The sequence below is a fragment of the Arachis hypogaea genome, chromosome 17 (genome assembly GCF_003086295.3).
Source record: "Arachis hypogaea cultivar Tifrunner chromosome 17, arahy.Tifrunner.gnm2.J5K5, whole genome shotgun sequence".
Lineage (NCBI taxonomy): Eukaryota > Viridiplantae > Streptophyta > Magnoliopsida > Fabales > Fabaceae > Arachis > Arachis hypogaea.
This window is the reverse complement of record NC_092052.1, coordinates 12,684,579-12,704,463: the sequence shown is the minus strand read 5'-3', so window position 1 is coordinate 12,704,463 and position 19,885 is coordinate 12,684,579. Positions and strand designations below refer to the sequence as shown.

The following is a 19,885-nucleotide window of genomic DNA, read 5'->3' as shown; positions in this document are numbered from 1 at the left end:
AGTGAATTGTAACCAACAGAAGCTAAATTACATGAAACTAAAAGGGAGAGGGAGAATTGATAGAAAATTTAAGTGCAGAAGAGTAAATTGCATGAAACTTAAATTGCAAGAAAGTAAAAGAGCTGAATCTTAAAGTGCAAGTAATGTAAATGACTGAAACTTAGATTGCAAGAAATGTAAATAGCTGAAGCTTAGAGTGCAAGAAATATAAATTACTTGAATAGTAAAGGGATGTGAGATGCTGACATGCAGAATTTAACAATAGAAAGTAAAGAAGATTAAGTAAGTGCGGTAGATCTAGACAGAAATAGAGAATTTCAGTGAAGAACAAGACAGAAAGTAAACTCAGCTTAATTGTGTAACATAGAAAAGAAACTCAAGATCTCAGGGGATCAATGAGACTAGAAAACAAGTCTAGATCTCAATTCCTTCCTTGATCCAACATAGAATAATTTGCAGAAGAAATGTAAATGAAACAGCAAATAAAACTTAGATCCAATTCTTAGAACAATTGAGAAGAGAGGTAAAGAATGATTCTCAAACTTAAAATCAATAAAACTCTTCAATCTCGATTCAAATTCCAAGAACAGATAGCAAGGGTTGCAGATGAAATCAAAACGAAGACAGAAAGCTAAATTTGATTCTCAATTCTTGGAATTATGCAGAAGAAAACACAAATGAATTGCAGATCAAGGATTAAAACAGAATTTCTTCAATCTCTATCCATAATTCAAAAACAGAAAGTAAGAAATGCAAAAGTAAGAACAAGGAGGAGAGAACTCAGCTCTCAATCCCAATTCCCCAATTCAAGCTAAAACTCAAAATAAATGAAAGTTCCAAAAGTGAAAGTAAAAGTTAAAAAGTCCCCTCTAACTTAAACTAAGTCCTATTTATACGCTTTCTAATTTTGATCTTCAGAATTTGGAGTGGGCTTTTTCATTTGGTCAAGATTTGGATCCAAATTGGCCTTTGATTTAAAATTGGAACCATGGAACCACCTCCAGTGGAGCGCTCACTTATGTAAAATAATGTAACGCTCCCTTGCCTTCTTCCTGGGCTCATGCCAAGCCCATATGCATAGCAAAGTAGCGCTCAGTTAATGAAAATAACGTAGCGCCCTTTGTGTTGGAGTGAAATTCCCACTTCGAGCCTCGGTGAAGCCTTTTTGCTATTTTCCTCATGAAGCAACTAGCGCTCAGTGAAGCAAGTTCACATAGCGCCCCTTCTTTCCTTCCTCTTGTTCCCTATTTCCAGCCTTGGTGAAGCCATTTTGATCATTTTCCTTGCCAAGCTTTGTAGCGCTCCTTCCTTGCTAGCACAAGGTCCCCATTTCGAACCTTGGTGGATGCATTTTGGCTAATTTCCTTTGTGAAACATTGTAGCGCTCAGTTAAGGAAATTAACGTAGCGCCCTTGCATTCCTTATGTAGCGCTTCTTCTTATGCCTCAGGTGCTTGGTTCGAAACTTAGTGACTTCACTCCTTGATGTTGCACCCAGTTTTTCTTTTGGTTGATGCATGAAAAAGTTAACTTAGTTAACTGAGCGCCCTTGCTTTCTTTGTTTCTTGTAGCGCTCAGTTAAGTGAGTTCACTTAGCGCTATGCCCCTTGCCTCCTTGGTTGATGCGCCACGCTTTTGTTTCCTTGGGTTACGCTTTCAAAGCGTGACCTAAGGTCTAAAGCGTGCTCTAACTTCAAAAGCGTGCCAAAAATCCCTTTTTCCACAATTTCTTCACCTACAAGTAATCAAAACAACCAATCAAAGCATCACCAAATTCACAAGGTTTATAAATCATTCAAAAACTAACTAATTCTAGCTTAAACATCATGAATTAGTGTCAAATAAAGGGTGGTTGATTGATTCAACAAAACCATGCAAATTCATTCCAAATTATTTACTTACAATGCAAGAAAGTGTATAAAACCTAATGAAACAAGTGAAAAATGCTTGAAAAGCTAGCATAAGATGACTTGTCATCAACGCATTCACTGCCTGATCTGAGCTTAGCCGCATTTGATCCTAAAATTAAAAGAACTATTTCACGTATTAGGCGAGCTCGACGTCGGTTAGCCTCTGAGGGTGGTGAAGTGATTGTTATCGATTCACCAGTCTCATCTGAGGGCGAATCTGAACCGCCATCTGAGAGCGAAACAAGCTCCTTTACTACTGATTCAGTTAATTCATGTGCAGATAGAATGGCAGCACCTAGGAGGATTACTCTCCAGGAAGCTGGAGCCCCAGATTTTACAATGCAGCCGTATCAAGTGCATCATCCAACTCTGGCTGCAGATTTTGAACTGAAGACTGCACTAATCAACTTGATGCCCAAGTTTCATGGCTTACCTGCTCAGGAGCCCATCAAGCACCTCAGGAATTTTCAGACAGCCTGTTCTACTGTTAGGCGTCAGGGTGCGAATGAAACTTCTATTTTGTTAACTGCCTTCCCGTTTTCTCTTGAGGGAAAGGCGAGGGAGTGGTACTACTCCCAACCTGAAGCAACTGTTACTAACTGGGATACGCTTAGGAGAGAATTTCTGAAAAAATACTTTCCAGCTGAAGTTACGGATAGATTGAGAAAAGAGATCTCATGCATTGTTTAAGGTGAATCAGAAACTCTCTATGAGTACTGGGAGCGTTTTAAGAACCTTCTAGACGCATGCCCCCATCACATGATTGACAGGCTAGTGTTAATCAGCTATTTCACTCAAGGCATGAAGCCTCGGGATAAGACTACACTAGATGGTGCTAGTAATGGTTCTCTGAAGAAGTAGAAGACCGCAGATGAAGCATGAAAACTAATCAATGACTTAGCTGAGTCCACCAGGAATCACAGGCACAGGAATAGCCACTCAAAAGCCATTGCAGAAGTTTCCTCTAGTACTGAGACTTCTGCTCTTACACAGAGTATATGTGAAATGACCAACCTACTGAAGCAATTACAGTTGAATCAACAACAACAAGCTCAGCCTTCCCCACCACAGCAAAGCCAACAGTTAGTTTCCTAAAGAGTATGCGGCATATGTGCTGATTATAGTCATTATACTGATGAATGCCGGCAGCTCCAACAAGAAGACAACACTGTGGCAGCTACTCATAACTTCTATGACCGCCCGAATCAAGGATACAATCAACAAGGCGGCAACTACAACCAAGGTAGAAACTACAACCAAGGATGGCAGGACAACTCCAACCAAGGTTGGAGAGATAATTCCAACCATGGCTGGAGGGACAACTACAACAGAGGAGGCAGAGACAACCAAGGAAATCAGAGGTGGAATAACAACAGACAGCAGAATCAGAACCAACCTTATAGAGCTCCTCACTTAAGACAATCACAAGGACCCCAGCATAACCAACAACAAGTCCCTCAGATCACTTATCCCACTTCCTCATCAAATGACGAGATGCTTCGTTTCCTTGCACAAGGACAACAAGACATGCAGACTACAATGAACTCTACTTTAAACGGTCTGAATGCCACTTTACAAGCTCTCGCCGCCTGGATAGACTCATTACCTACTTCCACTAACCAACCTTTAAGCTCTAGTGGAATTCCTTCTCAACCCTTACCTAACCCCAAGGGTGGCATCAATGCCATCACTTTGAGGTCCGGAACCACACTGCCAGAGAGGAATCAGGAGGAGCCAAGCCCAATAGAACACGCCCCAATTGAAGACTCAGTGAACGCGGAAGATGCTGAAATGGAAGATGCTGAAGAGGAAGATGAAGTACAAGACAAGGTTGAAGAAGAAGTATCTCAGCTAAGGAATGGAGCACCCAAGGATGCAGAGGCTGTAAGTGGCGCGATTCCTATCCCATTTTCACACTTTGCAAGGAAGTCCAGAAAGCAGATGGAACTTGATCCCAAAATGGTAGAAATTTTCAAAAAGGTTGAGGTAACTGTTCCCCTTTTTTATGTTATTCATCAAGTACCTAAATATGCAAAATTTCTGAAAGATTTATGCATTCATAAAGAGAAAATTAATGAATTAGAAACTATCCATTTATGTAGTTCTATATCTGCTTTAATGGGAGGTATACCTGAAAAATATAGTGATCCAGGTCCATGCATGATTAACTGTACCATTGGAGGTGTAATATTTTCTGATTGCATGTGTGACTTAGGAGCGTGTGTTAGTATAATGCCATTGTCTATATATGATACTTTACAGCTCCCTCCCTTAAAAAGGTCGGTAGCTCATTTTGTGTTAGCAGATAAAAGCATTATTACAGTAGTTGAAATTGCTGAAGATGTATTAGTGAGCATTAAGGGGCTCACATTTTCCATTGACTTCTATATCCTGGAAATTCCCCCTAATGACTCAGGAAGACCATCATCAATCCTGCTTGGAAAACCATTCCTGAAAACCTCAAAGTTCAAGCTGGATGCATTCTCAGGAACTTACTCCTTTGAGATAGATGGCAGAACTGTGAGTTTCAGTTTAAATGAAGCTATGAAGCATCCTCTGGAAGATCATTCTATCTTTCAGTGCAACATCATTGATGAAATTGTAGCTGAAATTCATCAAGAAGAAGTAGAAGAGAAGCACATGGAGCAAGGTCCAAGTGTGGGGACACCATCCGAACATAATGAATACACTTTACCATTATCACTAGCCCCAGATGATCCAGAGCCCAGCCAATAGTAGAAATTAGAATTGAAGCCCCTTCCTCCATACCTCAAGTATGCTTACCTTGAGGACAATCAGAAGTTTCCAGTTATCATTGCAAGATAACTCACTTTCCAACAGGAAGAGCAACTGCTCAGTGTGTTGAGAAAGCACAAGAAAGCAATTGGGTGGAGTTTGGCAAGGCATCAGCCCTCAAGTTTGTGAGCACAGAATATATTTAGAAGAGGACTCAAAGCCTATCCATCAACCCCAAAGAAGATTGAATCCCACCATCTTAGAAGTTGTCAAGAAAGAAGTGACCAGGCTACTTGAAGCAGATATCATTTACCCCATCTCAGACAGTGAATAGGTAAGTCCAGTACAAGTGGTGCCCAAGAAGTCTGGAGTCACAACAGCAAAGAATGAGCATGGAGAGCTCCTGACAACTAGAGTACAGAATTTATGGAGGGTTTGCATTGACTATAGGCGTCTCAACCAAGCTACTCGCAAGGATCACTACCCCTTGCCATTCATTGATCAAATGCTCGATCGCCTGTCAGGTAAATCCCATTATTGCTTTTTAGATGGTTATACAGGCTACTTTCAAATTCATATAGCTCCTGAAGATTAGGAAAAGACCACTTTTACATGACCCTTTGGAATGTATGCATATAAAAGGATGCCTTTTGGCTTATGTAATGCACCTGCTACTTTCCAAAGATGCATGATGAGTATCTTCTCAGATCTTATTGAGAACTGTATGGAAGTATTTATGGATGATTTTAGCGTATATGGTGATTCATTTGACCTCTGCTTGGATAGTTTAGCTAGAGTATTAGACAGGTGTGTTAGTTCAAACCTTGTATTGAATTTTGAAAAATGTCATTTAATGGTAAAACAAGGGATTGTTCTAGGACACATTGTCTCTAAACTGGTATTTCAGTAGATCCAGCAAAGGTAGATGTCATTTCTAGTTTACCTTACCCCTCCTCCATGAGGGAAGTCCGTTCGTTCCTAGGCCATGCAGGTTTTTACAGGAGATTCATTAAGGACTTCAGTAAGGTAGCATTACCTTTATCCAGACTGATACAGAAAGATATTGAGTTCGAGTTCAGTGAGGATTGTATACAAGCGTTTGATAAGATAAAGATCGCCCTGACTCAAGCTCCGATTGTGAGAGGACCAGACTGGAGCCAGCCATTTGAGATTATGTGTGATGCCTCCAACCATGCAGTAAGAGCGGCGATGGCTCAGCGTGAAGGTAAGGATCCTTTCGTAATTGCTTATGCGTCTAAAACCTTAGACGCTGCTCAGTCTAATTACACTACTACTGAAAAAGAGCTTCTTGCTATTGTTTTTGCTCTGGATAAATTCCGAGCCTATTTACTTGGTACTAAGGTAGTAGTGTACTCGGACCATGCAGCTCTAAAATATTTATTAGCTAAAAAATAGTCCAAACCAAGGTTGATACATTGGATACTACTGTTGCAAGAATTTGATTTAGAAATTAAGGATAGGAGTGGTAACCAGAATTTAGTAGCAGACCACTTGAGTCGCCTTGAGCACATTAAGGATGACTCCACTCCTATAAATGATGCTTTTCCATTTGATAGCTTGCATGCAGTATCTGAAGTAGTTCATTGGTATGCACCTGTAGCTAATTATCTAGTTAGTCATACTTTCCCTCCCGATTTTACTAAGCATCAAAGGGACAAGCTGAAAAGTGAGTCTAAATATTATATATGGGATGACCCATATCTATGGAGGTGTGGTGCTGACCAAGTAATTAGTAGGTGTGTGCCTCAAACAGAATTCCAGTCCATTTTAGAGGCCTGCCACTCTTCTGAGAGTGGAGGACATTTTGGCCCTCAAAGAACAGCTAGAAAATTTTTAGACTGTGCATTCTGGTGGCCTACTTATTTTAAAGATGTTGCTGAATTTTGTAAATCTTGTTCCCCATGCCAAAGATTTGGTAATATATCCAAGAGGGATGAGATGCCTCAACAGATTATGCTTTTCTGTGAAATTTTTGACGTTTGGGGCATTGACTTCATGGGTCCATTTTCAAACTCTAATGGTTACCTTTATATATTGTTAGCCGTAGATTATGTTTCTAAATGGGTGGAAGCAATTCCTACCCATACTGATGATGCTAACACTATTGTTTCCTTTGTTAGAAACCATATTATCTGTCGCTTTGGATCACCACAAGCAATCGTGAGCGATCAAGGCACTCATTTTTGTAACATGAGACTAACATGATTACTGAAGAAGCATGGGATCGTTCACAAAGTAGCAACAGCATATCATCCCCAGACCAATGGACAAGCAGAAGTGTCTAACAGAGAAATCAAACGCATTCTGGAGAAGATAGTAAAGCCTCATAGGAAAGACTGGAGTACCAGGCTACAATATGCACTCTGGGCATATAGAACAGCATACAAAACACCCATTGGGATGAGCCCCTTCCGCTTGGTATACGGAAAGGCTTGCCACCTTCCAGTAGAGGTGGAACACAAGGCTTTCTGGGCTGTGAGGGAGTGCAACATAAATTTTGAAGAAGCTAGTGCTGAAAGAAACTGCAACTAGCAGAACTGGAGAACCTTCGCCTAGAAGCATATGACAACTCCAGGCGATACAAGGAGAAGATGAAGGCTGTCCATGACAAGCACATAAAAAGGAGAGAGTTCAGACCAGAGGAGTTAGTTCTTCTTTATAACTCCAGGCTGAAGCTTATGCCAGGCAAACTAAGATCAAGATGGGAAGGTCCTTATAGAGTAGAAAAGGCAGAGCCATACAGAGTTTTTCACCTGCGTCATCCTTCTAGCTCCAAATTCCTAAAAGTCAATGGACACCGCCTAAAGCTTTATCATGGAGAAAAGATGAAGGATCATAAAGAGCTAGAGGTTTTCTTCTTGGAAGACCCACCAACAGAAGCAGAATGAGCCTGAAGACCGTCCAACTTAAGGACGTAAAAGCAAAGTGCTAGGTGGGAGACAGCCCACCATGGTATGATCGTTCCGTTTCAGTCTTAGTTTTAGTTTACTTTATTCTATTTTTGTTTTTGTTAATGACTCTTCTCATAATCTCTGCATATAGCTGCATATAGCCTGCATTTGCATTCTGTATATATATATATATATAAGCAAGCACGCGTCGTGCAAGCGTCGCTGACGCGTCCGCGTCATAGGTGCTTTCACAAAAAGAAGCAGAGAGTTACGCGAGAGTGTGGCTGAAGGCGTGCCTAAGGCACAAAACACGCCCACGCGTACGCGTCCCTGACGCGTCCGCGTCAAATTACAAAAAAGCCTTCCACGCGAGCGCGTCACTCACGTGTACGCGTGACCCTGCGAACTCGACGTAAATGGGTATATGGCAGCAAGTTATGATGGAGTGGGGCCGGAATGGTGCTGGAAGCACAAGCCCTACCACGCGTGCCCCACGCGGCCGTGTCGTTTTTCAAAATATGGTCATTCACGCGTGCGCGTCACCCACGCGCATGTGTCACCCAAAATTTTGGCAATATGCATATAAAACAGAGAGTTGTGCATACGCGAGGCTGCACTCGCGCCAATCGCACAAATCAAACTACGCGAACGCGTGACCCACGCGTCCGCGTCACCTGCGACGCACAGCTTATCCAAATTAGCACCAGATATCTTATCTTTTCTTCCCCAAATCCAAATCTTTTCTTTTCCCTTCTTATTTCTTTCTTCTCCCTTCTCCCTTCTTTATTCCTTCTTATTTTTTTTACCTTTCCCCCTTATTTTTCACATCCATTAACAAGGTTTTTTTCTTTCTTTCTTCACTTTTCACTTTTCACTTTTCCATTATTTTTATTTATGTTCTTTTCTTTTTCATTTTACTTTCATTATCTATATTTTATTTTTCTTTTTCTTTTTCTTTTAATATTCTTTTAATTGGTGTTAGAAATTTAATTGGATAATTGTTTTCTTCTATATTTTGCTTGTGAGTATATTAAGGAATTGTTTGACAATTAATATTAGTTCTTAAAGGGTTGTTTGCATGTTCAATTTAATATTTTCCATAACATCTTTATCATGCATGCTATATGTTTGTGAAAAAGCCCGTATGGCATTTCACATTATTTTAAATTATTCTATTCTACTACTCTAAATGCTGGTTGTTTTTCACAAAAACCCCTTTTATATTTTATTGATTAAATATAATTGTCAATACAAACAGATTGTTAGTTTGAAAGAGTTGATAATCAAACTTGGACATTTAATGCTTGATCTATGCTACTCATGCCTTTGCCGGCATGCCAATAAACATCTTGGATCTACTCGCCATCACATGCACTTGCTATATTTCCATTGATGAACTTTTCACATGTAGTCATGACCATGTGTTAACGACATCCCTCTTTACTGTGCATTGATTATCACCTATACCATCCTCTTCCTTGCTCGAACCCTTAAGCTTTACATGTACTTACTTTTTTTCCCTTTTCAGGATGGCCACCAAGAAGGGCAAAGAGAAAGCTACTTCCAAACAACCGGCAAGGAAAGGAACAAAAAGAGCACTAGTGGCAGAGCCATCTTCAACAGCAGTAAAGCCTTCAACAAAGCGAATCAAGAGGATCATCAAGGTCGATGAAAAAGAGAAAGCCTTTTGGTGCACGAAAATTAATTCACACTATGTAATTCCGCACAACTAACCAGCAAGTGCACTGGGTCGTCCAAGTAATACCTTACGTGAGTAAGGGTCGATCCCACGGAGATTGTTGGCTTGAAGCAAGCTATGGTTATCTTGCAACTCTTAGTCAGGATATTAATTAGTGGCTATCAATTGACTTGCAAATGAATAAGAGAGCATGAATTAAAGGTTACTTGTTATGCAGTAGATGAGAATATGTTGGAGTTTTGGAGATGCTTTGCCTTTTGAATCTCTGCCTTCTCTCTATCTTCTTCTTCACGCACGCACGTCCCTCCTATGGCAAGCTGTGTGTTGGAGGATCACCGTTGTCAATGGCTACCATCCTTCCTCTCAGTGAAAATGGTCCAGGTGCACTGTCACCGCACGACTAATCATCTGTAGGTTCTCGATCATACCGGAATAGGATTCACTATCCTTTTGCGTCTGTCACTACGCCCAGCACTCGCGAGTTTGAAACTCGTCACAGTCATCCAATCCCAGAATCCTACTAGGAATACCACAGACAAGGTTTAGACTTTTCGGATTCTCAAGGATGCTGCCAATGGATTCTAGCTTATACCACGGAGATTTCGATTAAGGAATCTAAGAGATACTCATTCAATCTAATGTAGAACGGAGGTGGTTGTCAGGCACACGTTCATAGGTTGAGAATGGTGATGAGTGTCACGGATCATCACATTCATCATAATAAGGCGCAAATGAATATCTTAGATAGGAACAAACATGATTGAATAGAAAACAGAAATACTGGCATTAACTCATCGAGGCACAGCAGAGCTCCTCACCCCAACAATGGAGTTTAGAGACTCATGCCATTAAAAGGTACAAAGTTTAGATCTAAAATGTCATGAGATACAAAATAAATCTCTAAAAGTTGTTTAAATACTAAACTAGTAACCTAGGTTTACAGAAAATGAGTAAACTATGATAGATGGTGCAGAAATCCACTTCTGGGACCCACTTGGTGTGTGCTGGGGCTGAGACTAAAGCTTCTCACGTGCATAGGGCTGTTTTGGGCGTTCAACGCCAGCTTTGGATCCAATTCTGGCGTTGAACTCCAACTCCTAACTTGTTTCTGGCGCTGGACGCCAGACAGTAGCATGGAACTGGCGTTGAATGCCAGTTTATGTCATCTATCCTTGAGCAAAGTATGGACTATTATATATTGTTGGAAAGACCTGGATGTCTACTTTCCAACGCAATTGGAAGCGCGCCATTTGGAGTTCTGTAGCTCCAGAAAATCCACTTTGAGTGAAGGGAGGTCAGAATCCAACAGCATCAGCAGTCCTTTTTCAGCCTGAATCAGATTTTTGCTCAGCTCCCTCGATTTCAGCCAGAAAATACCTGAAATCACAGAAAAATACACAAACTCATAGTAAAGTTCAGAAATATGAATTTTGCCTAAAAGCTACTGAAAATAAACTAAAAACTAACTAAAACACACTAAAAACTATATGAAATTAACCCCAAAAAGCGTATAAAATATCCGCTCATCACCTTTCCAGCAAAGGACATTGCGCGGTTCACTAACCGCTACTGTGAGCAGATGTTCCCCATCCTGGCTAAGAGGAACTATAACAATGAGCACCTTCTCATTCTTCTGACCCACATTATTGAATTTGTTGAGCCCCGCATTGAGCGAAGACAATGGGGATTCATATGGAGACAGCCACGGCAAGTTAATCTATCATGGGTAGTTGAATTCTACTCCAATTTTCTCATGCCAACCATGCCGTCTGTCTATGTTCGTCAGAAGCAAGTTCCCATAACTGAAGAGGCCATTCAAAGAGCTTTAGATCTTCCCCCTGCACCAGAAGGATTAGACGCATTCCAAAAAGCCTCATTCAAGCGCCAGACATATCAATTTGATTGGGACGCCGTTCTCAGAGTAATAGCATAACCTAGCAGCAGATGGATCTATGAATACCATCGATCTCGACCTAAGAGCATATTGGCTTCAGCACTCACCTTGGAGGCTCGAGTATGGGTACAGATTATGTCCCATTACGTCTTTCCGAGTACTCACGAGTCCTCCTTCACTGCAGACATGGATGTTCTACTCTGGTGTATCCTTACAGACCAGCACCTCAATTTACCAAGACACATTCGGCATGCTATGGGACACGTACAGATTACGGGTAACCTACCTTTTTCCGCCTTGGTTTCAGATCTAGTCTCAGCAACCGAAGTATCCTACAGAGTTGGGGACACCAAGGCCATAATCCTACGGGATGATCAGATAATCCCTAACGGAAAATATATCAGACCTCTAGCAGCCACTGCTAGCCGGCTTGCAGAATTGGCCGAAGATATTCCTTCTGCTTCCACATCACAAGCACCTTCAACAAACCAACTGCTCCATCAGATACTTGAGAGGCTAGACCGGCTTGACCGGAAAGGAAAGCAAAGGGAGCGCCGTAACAAGCGCCGATTTACATACCTCAAGGAGCTGCTTGTTGGTAACCACCCACCTGAAAAAGAACCAAACACCCCGGACTCTACTTCATTTACCAGCACAGGGAGCCATGACGGTCCCGATTGTGGAGATGCTGCTACCAGCCCCCCGTTGTTCCTGACTGATGGCACCGAGGACGGTACCAAGCTTTAAGTGTGGGGAGGTCGGTCAGTACCTGACTTCCGAAGGTAATTTCTCTTCCTTAACACCAATAGAATAGATATTTATTTATTTTTCTTTTGTTTAGGATAGGATAAATTGTATAGTTATAGGTTATTTGCATGCATGTTCTAATTGGTTGAAAATCAATAAGTTTCTTTTTAAGACCCTATTTTTGAAAAATTTCACTAATTTAAATCAAAACTTTTGTGTTAAACTTGTTTGGAAGTTGTATTTGGAACATAGTTAAAAGTTAGAACACACAACCTGTGAGATTTGAGCTTAATTACATGGTTACATTATTTAACCATAAAAATTTTATTCTTGTGTGTTTGCTTCTCTATGATTGTAATATATATTTTGTTCCATCCTATATGTCCAATATTTAATGTGTTATATGCATGCATATGATTGAGGCCATTATTTTATTAACTCAGTTATCCCAAATAGCCTACCCTTTCAATCACCTTTGTTAGCCAATTTGAGCCTTTTAAATCCCCTTTATTCTATATTTTACCACATCACTAGCCTTAAGCGAAAAAATAAGTAAAACCCCAAATTGAATCTTTAGTAAGCTTAAGATAGAAATTGTGTGTCAATTAAGTGTGAAAAACTGTGGGAACATGGGTTAACAAAGGAATGTGTTATGTTTTTACAATTGATAAAATGATTAGGAATTTGGGTACCTACTCATGTGAAACTAGAAAAATTATAAATCCATGTGCATTGATAAGCTATGTTTACTATTACTTTTACTAAAAAAAATCAAAAAATATTCAAATAAATAAGTAATTATATAAATGAATAAGGGGACAAAATTACCCCAAAGTTAAGTTCAATAAAAAAATCAATGCATATGTGATACAAGTTAAGAGAAAAGTTGATGCATGAGTATGTAATACAAAATTGGGAAAATTTTGGGTAGCTAGGCATGATTTAAGAAGAATATAGAGTATGTATAGGTAAGAGCTTAGGTTAATCAAGGATTCAATTTATAGCTCACTTAGCCATATATATACCCTTACCTTTACCTTGGCCCCATTACAACCTTGAAAAGACCTCATGATGTTTGCATTGGTACATTAAATACTTGTTGATTGGTTAGGTAAAGAACAAGGTTTAGAAAGAATGATTAGAGAAGAATAGAGTGAATTACCCTATACACAAGAGTGACTAGAGTGCACATACACCATTAGTGAGGGTTCAATGCTTAATTCTATGTTCCCTGCTTTCATGAGCTGTCTTCCCACAAGTTTACTTATTTTTACTGTATAATTTGAATTAGTGGAATTTGATTTATTTTTGTCTTGAAGAACTTATTTATTTTTAACTAAGTAGGCAAAAATCATTTTATCATATAGTCACATTCATAGGTTGCATTGCATTGCATTGCATGAGTCTTACTTTTCCCTACTCATATATTTTATCTCCTTAAGCTAAGCATGAGGACGTGCTAATGTTTAAGTGTGGGGAGGTTGATAAACCACTATTTTATGGTTTATCTTGTGTTTAATTGAGTGGTTTCATCAAGTCTTCACCCACTTATTCATACTAATTGCATGATTTTATAATCCCTTCCTAGTTTTGTTCTATGGTTGAAAACTTGCTTCCTAGAGATCTTTAATTAGTATATTTTAATTCTCCTTTATACCATTCGATGCCGTGATCCGTGTGTTAAGTGTTTCAGGCTTTATAGGGCAGGAATGACTTAGAAAATGGAGAGGAAGCTTGCAAAAATGGAAGGAACACAAGAAACTAAGGATATGACCAGCGAGCATCGACGCGCATGCATGGCTCACGCGTGCGCGCAACATGGAGAAAATTGCAGCGACGCGTGCACGTGCTTGACGCGTACGCACGGATTGGAGTTTGCATGAATGACACCCACGCGTGGACGACGCGTACACGTGACAAGGAAAAACGCCAAATGACGTGCATACGTGACTGATGCGTACGCGTGACCTGCGCGATCTGCAGAATTAACAAAAAACACTGGGGGCGATTTTGGGCCGCATTTTGACCCAGTTTTCGTCCCAGAAACACAGAATAAAACCAGGAAACATGCAGAGACTCAACACATATACAGAGACACATTAACATATTCCCATTAGGACAGTTTTATATTTTCTTTACATTCATAGTTTATTAGTTTTATGCTTTTGCTTTGGAGATTGAAGAGTCATTACCTCCGTTGAAGACATTATTCTAGTTTGTTTTCTTATTTACTCTTTTATTTATTCCATATTCTTAATTCTTGTTTAGAGTGGTAATTGGATTATTTTCATGGATTGTTAGTGCAAATGATTACTTTTATTTTTAATTAATTTTGAATCCCTGTTTTTATTTAATTTATCATGTCTTCTTCTTATATTTCTATGAGCGTTATATTCATGTCAATGGAGTAGATCTCCTACTTGACATGGGGGTTGATTAAAAGGAGACACTTGAGTTGGAAGGCTTAAGTGCTGATTAAACTTGAAGTTGTTGGCTAGTTCTGTATTTACTAACGCTAGACCTTCCCAAGGGAGAGGACTAGGATTTGCGAATAAGAGTTAGCTCAATCACTTGACTTTTCTTTATTTAGTAAGGGTTAACTAAGTGAAAACAACAACCTTTTTGATACTACACTTAAGAGATCCCAACAAGGATAGAACTTCCAATTAATCATTCCCCCAGTCAAGGCTTTTTATCTAGAATATTAATAATCATTCTTAGTTTTTATTGCTTTAATTTACAATTATTTAATTACTCATTATTCAACTCTCAAACTCTATTGAAAACTCCTAATTAATAAATTAGCATCCTTCCTTGCAACTTGTTGGGAGACGACCTGGGACTCATACTCCCAGTATTTTTATTCTAAATTTTTGTGACACCTTTCTAAATTGGTGAGGTGGATTTTAGCTGGTTAAGGGCTATACTCACAACGCTGTTCTTACATTACAATCTCTTGATTGGCCTAACTTCCATCACGCACCAGCAGACCCAAGCAAATGCGAACAAATACAATATGATGCATGCCTATTCTTAAACAGGCCATGAGCTCACGTGCCGGTTGGTTGCTCACACCTGATAACATCTCTGAGATAGGCATTAGTATCACCGTCCCTGCCTCAAAAAACATCCCCTCCATGAGCGTTACATACCGCCGTCCTCATGAGGGATCATTCATCCAGTCTCCAGTGAGCATTACGTATCGTCGTCCTCGCCAGAGCCGTACTCACAGTCTCGCGTGGGCGTTACGTATCGCCATCCCCACCGAGTTGTACTCTTTGTTTCAAGTGGGCATTACGTTTCACCATCCCTACTTTGAGGTTCGTCCCCTCCATGAATGTTATGTATCATCGTCCTCATGGGGAACCTTCCTTTAGGTCTTAAATGGGCATTATGTATCGCCATTCTCACTGAGCCTCACGCGCATTATCTCAAGTGAGTGTTACGTATCGCCATCCTTACGAGATTGTGCCAAACATCAAATCTCAACCACAATCACAACACAAGAGAGGGAATCATTCATCCTCAACTTGTCTATCACATCAAGAGAGGGAATCCTTCATCCTCAACATGCCTAATCCGAAAACGGGACAACGCCACCGTCCCCTCACCATGGGAGGGACAAACGAGCATCCCTACAATATCAATCATAATCATACCCAAGCATAATCAAGACCACAATCAAATCCTTATTAATCATAAATATGCAAGCAGGACAAACCTTCGTCCTTGTCAAAAATAGATATCCAATCAACAAACAAGTGGGATTCCACCTAGACCTTGCCAATCCAGCCATTTAGGCCACAATCAGTCAATATCAACATCTTTTAGTAATATCATAAGTTATTAAACTCATTAACCTCAATTCAATATCAACTCATCAAATCTTAAGTTCATTAACCCCGATTTGCTATCAATTCATCAATTCCATTATTTCATGAGCGGGATAATGCCACCGTCCTCACCGCAAGCAGGACGAACTACCATTCCCGCAACTATATCATCCGGTTAACCAAGCGTTTATCCGAGAATAATTCAATTTAATTAATTATAATCCTCCTCATTGTATTCAAAGCTTATGAATTGGTGATTCGACTTCACACGGGGGTAAAAAAGGGTTATAAACATGTTGGGAAGGTTAAGTAGTTCAAAAACAGCATTTTCAGAAAATCAGCACAGTCGTGCGTACACATGCCTTGTGCGTACACACAATTCAATTCGGGTTGCACATCATGCGTACGCGCGTTTTCACTTCTGTTTTAAATTCATGCGTACACATGCTCTGTACGTACGCGCAAATCCCCAATTCTACATAATTTTAGTGTTTCAATTTTAAAGCTTAGTTTTCAAACCTTCATAACTTTTGCACTCTGAATGCCAAATTATGGCCTGTCGAATTTAGTCAAAAACTCATTTTTACCAAAATCTGCATAAAGTCATTTTGACTACTTCTCAATTTCTTTCCTTTTGAAAACCAAAACCCTTCTTTCCATTTCAAAGCCACCACCCAAATCATAAATAATACGCTCAACACCATTTCATTTATTAACTTTTATTCTCAATAAGTTTTTCCCATTCCAACACCTTTAATTATCCAAAATTCAAATATTAATCACATTCAAGTTAATATCGCAATCACACCAAGAGTTACAATTCACTTATTCAATTTCACTAAAAACTTACCCGAATACGGTCTTAGGCCCAAATTCTCACATCAAACATCATTCAACTCAATTTTATAACTCATCACAATTATCCATTCACAATCACAATCATAACATGACAATGTTACCGACAATTCACATACTTCACCCAACAATCAAACATACCAATTCATGAGATTCATATAATCACCAAAAATATATTTTTCATATCGATATCAATTTATAACAATTTTTGGTAATAAAATGGTTTTAAAAAAAACTCTACCTTGTTGACGGCGATTTTTCAACACTTGAATTTTCACCTCGAAAGGATCCAAACTTTGATCAATCCTCTAAATCTCTACCAATTGACCCAATAATCAGTCCAAGCATCAAATCAAGTCTCAACAAAAACTCTGCAACTATACCAAGTACCCAATTTGCGCAAAATCAACCAAGTAACTCTAATTTCACCAAATTCTGCACATAGTTCAACTAGGGCTCACACATATAAAGGAACATTGACCTTACCTCATACCACATAATCTTGGGTCAAAATCCCGTTAGAACTCAAAGTTAAGCTTCCCCTAAATATCAAAATCACAAAATCTCAACACCAAACTAACCAAAATACATTTTTAGTGAAGAAACAAAAAATGGACAAGAATTTCAAATTTTCTTACCAGAATAGTTAGGTAAAAACGAAGAAAAAGTCAAGATGAACTCATAGCCACAAATGGATCGTCAATCGGAGTTTCGGTTTGGGAGATATGTGGATTTGAAGTGGTGAATGAATAGTAACAAGGGTTTCTTTCTTCCTCTCCTTCTCAAGCTTGTGGCTCTTTCTCTCTCAATGTGAAATGAGAGTGAATTTGGCAAGTGAGGGAGTTTATATGGGTCATGGGCTTGGGCTTTGGGCCCAATTGAAGGTCCAGTTCAAATTACTTAATGATGACGATACACAAACAAACTCAGTTCGAAATAAACACAGACCAAGTGTACCTTATTTAAATTTAAAATGCATCGAAATTACTTAATAATGACGACACACAAACAAACTCAATTCAAAATAAGCACAGACCAAAGTGCACCTTATTTAAATCTAGAATGCACCAAAATTATTTTCTGATAAATTCTGCATAACTCAAAATTTCTCATCCTCCTCCATCATCATTATCATCTTCTTCTTTTTTTTTCTTGTTCATCTTCTCCTTCTTGTTTTACCTTTTCATGATTCTTCTTATTTTACTCTCTTAACAAGAATAAAAATAAGAAAAAATTAAACAAAAAAAAAGAATAAATACATAATGCTACAAAATTACTAGAAATAGGAGGAGAAAAAGAAAAAAAATGCAGTAACAATAGCAGCAATAAAAGAACGATGATAAAGAAGAAACGTGCAAAGAAGGAGAAGGAACGCAAAAAAGAAGAAGAAACACGAAGAAAGAAGAGAAAAAGAAGAAGGAGAAGGAGGAGGAACGTTCACGTTAATTGGAGTGTGTATTCATAGGTGAGTTTTAGGAAGTGCCTGTCACAATGAGGCGTAGCATTAGCCTGTCCTCTCTGGCAGAGGTTGCTATTTCATTTTGACCCTATCTAATGTTAAATATGATGTTGTAGTCTTTCAAGTGAGATGAATTTCATTTCTTTCCCTTTTTTGTGTTGATGGGCCCATTCATTCCATGCATTGCTTTTGAAGCTGAGAACAAACAAACCAAAAAGACAAGGACGATAAAAGGTCCACACAACTAATTAAGTGACGGGCCAAAACATTGCTTGAATGCTGGTTAAGTTATAAATAAAACAAACATTGAGACTTAGACTAAAAAACCCACACCCACGAAAGGATGAATACCATCGTTCGTTAGATCCGAGTCAATCATCGCCGCTGCTCCCTGCTCTTCGGAGAGATATAGATGGTTGTTCCGGCCTCGCTCGGCTTGCACCGCCGCCGCCGCTCACTCGGCTTGCACCCCTATTCGCTGCGCTGCGTTGCGCATCTTCAATTCCTGCAACTTCGGAGGAAAACGCGTATGTTATCGCTAGCGTGGAGGAAGGCCATGGTTTTGTTGATGAATCGAAAACCTCTACCCAGTAGCCAAACTTCACGCTCGGAGATCTACCTCGCTGCCGGAGGAGCACGGCGAACCAGAGCGGGGAGTTAGTACAATCAATTTTTTGGTATACAACAACGACAAAGTTCATTAACAAAAATTGCCCTTCAAAAAATAACAGGCCCACGACATACTTAGATCTACAAGCCTAGATATTAATCACCAAAAAAATGTCTAAATAATAAGACTTTTTATTTTATGAAATAATGATTTGAAAAAAACTGTAAAATAATCATTCAATTACAAACATAAGCAAATTATAATTAGATTAATAGTCATAATTAAATTGTTAAAATTAAAATTTATTTTTTTATATTCATTTAAATAAAAAAATCCTCATAAAAGATACATACAAATAATTAAATAATATGAAATCACTAAAATAGAATATAAAAATGTCTTTATCTGTCCAAATTACTATATTATATTAGATGTTATAGGCTTATAGCTTTATTTTAAAATACATATTTCTCCAGTTATTCATTAAAAATTTGAAAAAAATATGTTTGTAAATTGATATTAGTTATTTAGTTTTACTTTATGATTATGATATTATGATTCTGCTAATAAATTTTTTTTTGTGAAAGTCATTCTAATTTAACAAGACGATTTAAAAATTTCGCACTTGATAATCTTTTATAATAATAATAGAAATGCATCTTATTTTTATTTTCAATTTTGAGGGCCTGAAATAACAGTTTTTATTTTTTGTCTAGAACCATTGTTTATAATGGTTGGTCTTTTTTTTTTTTTTGGTCAAGATGGTTGGTCTTTTTTTAAGTAACAATAACGATGTGATCCTTATTTTCTGAAGCTTACATCAAAAGCCCAAATTTCATTCCTCCAAAAACCTATCCCATGAAAAACAAATTTTAGCATATTTAATTTGGATAATTATGAATTGTCCCCCAAACATGGGTAACAGTAACCATTTCACTAGAAATGCAGACTCTCCTTTGACGGTGAACTCTTACGTCACTTGTTCACAGGTGTAAATAAAGCGAGCCATGCGTTACACTCTCCACGTGACAGCAAGCCCAAAAGGACGAGGCTAATGCTGCGCCTCATTAGTCGAGGCTCAGGCTAAAACTCACCGTATTTATACTCTCACTAATGAAATTGATTTTTGTTGAGTTTTAACCAACTTAATTGCCAAAAAATCTTTGATGTGTAGCAGATCCAAAAATCTGGGTAAAGGGTCCACATAGCCTCAAATGTTTTGTTTTTGGTC

General features: G+C 38.8%; 1 non-coding gene across 1 annotated transcript; it reads right to left on the bottom strand.

Moving 5' to 3' along the window:
- Window positions 1-2,566: 2,566 nt before the first annotated feature.
- On the bottom strand, window positions 2,567-2,670 carry LOC112767700 (small nucleolar RNA R71). Its single transcript, XR_003185141.1, has one exon. It is a non-coding gene; the product is annotated as a small nucleolar RNA R71 (small nucleolar RNA).
- Window positions 2,671-19,885: the final 17,215 nt, after the last annotated feature.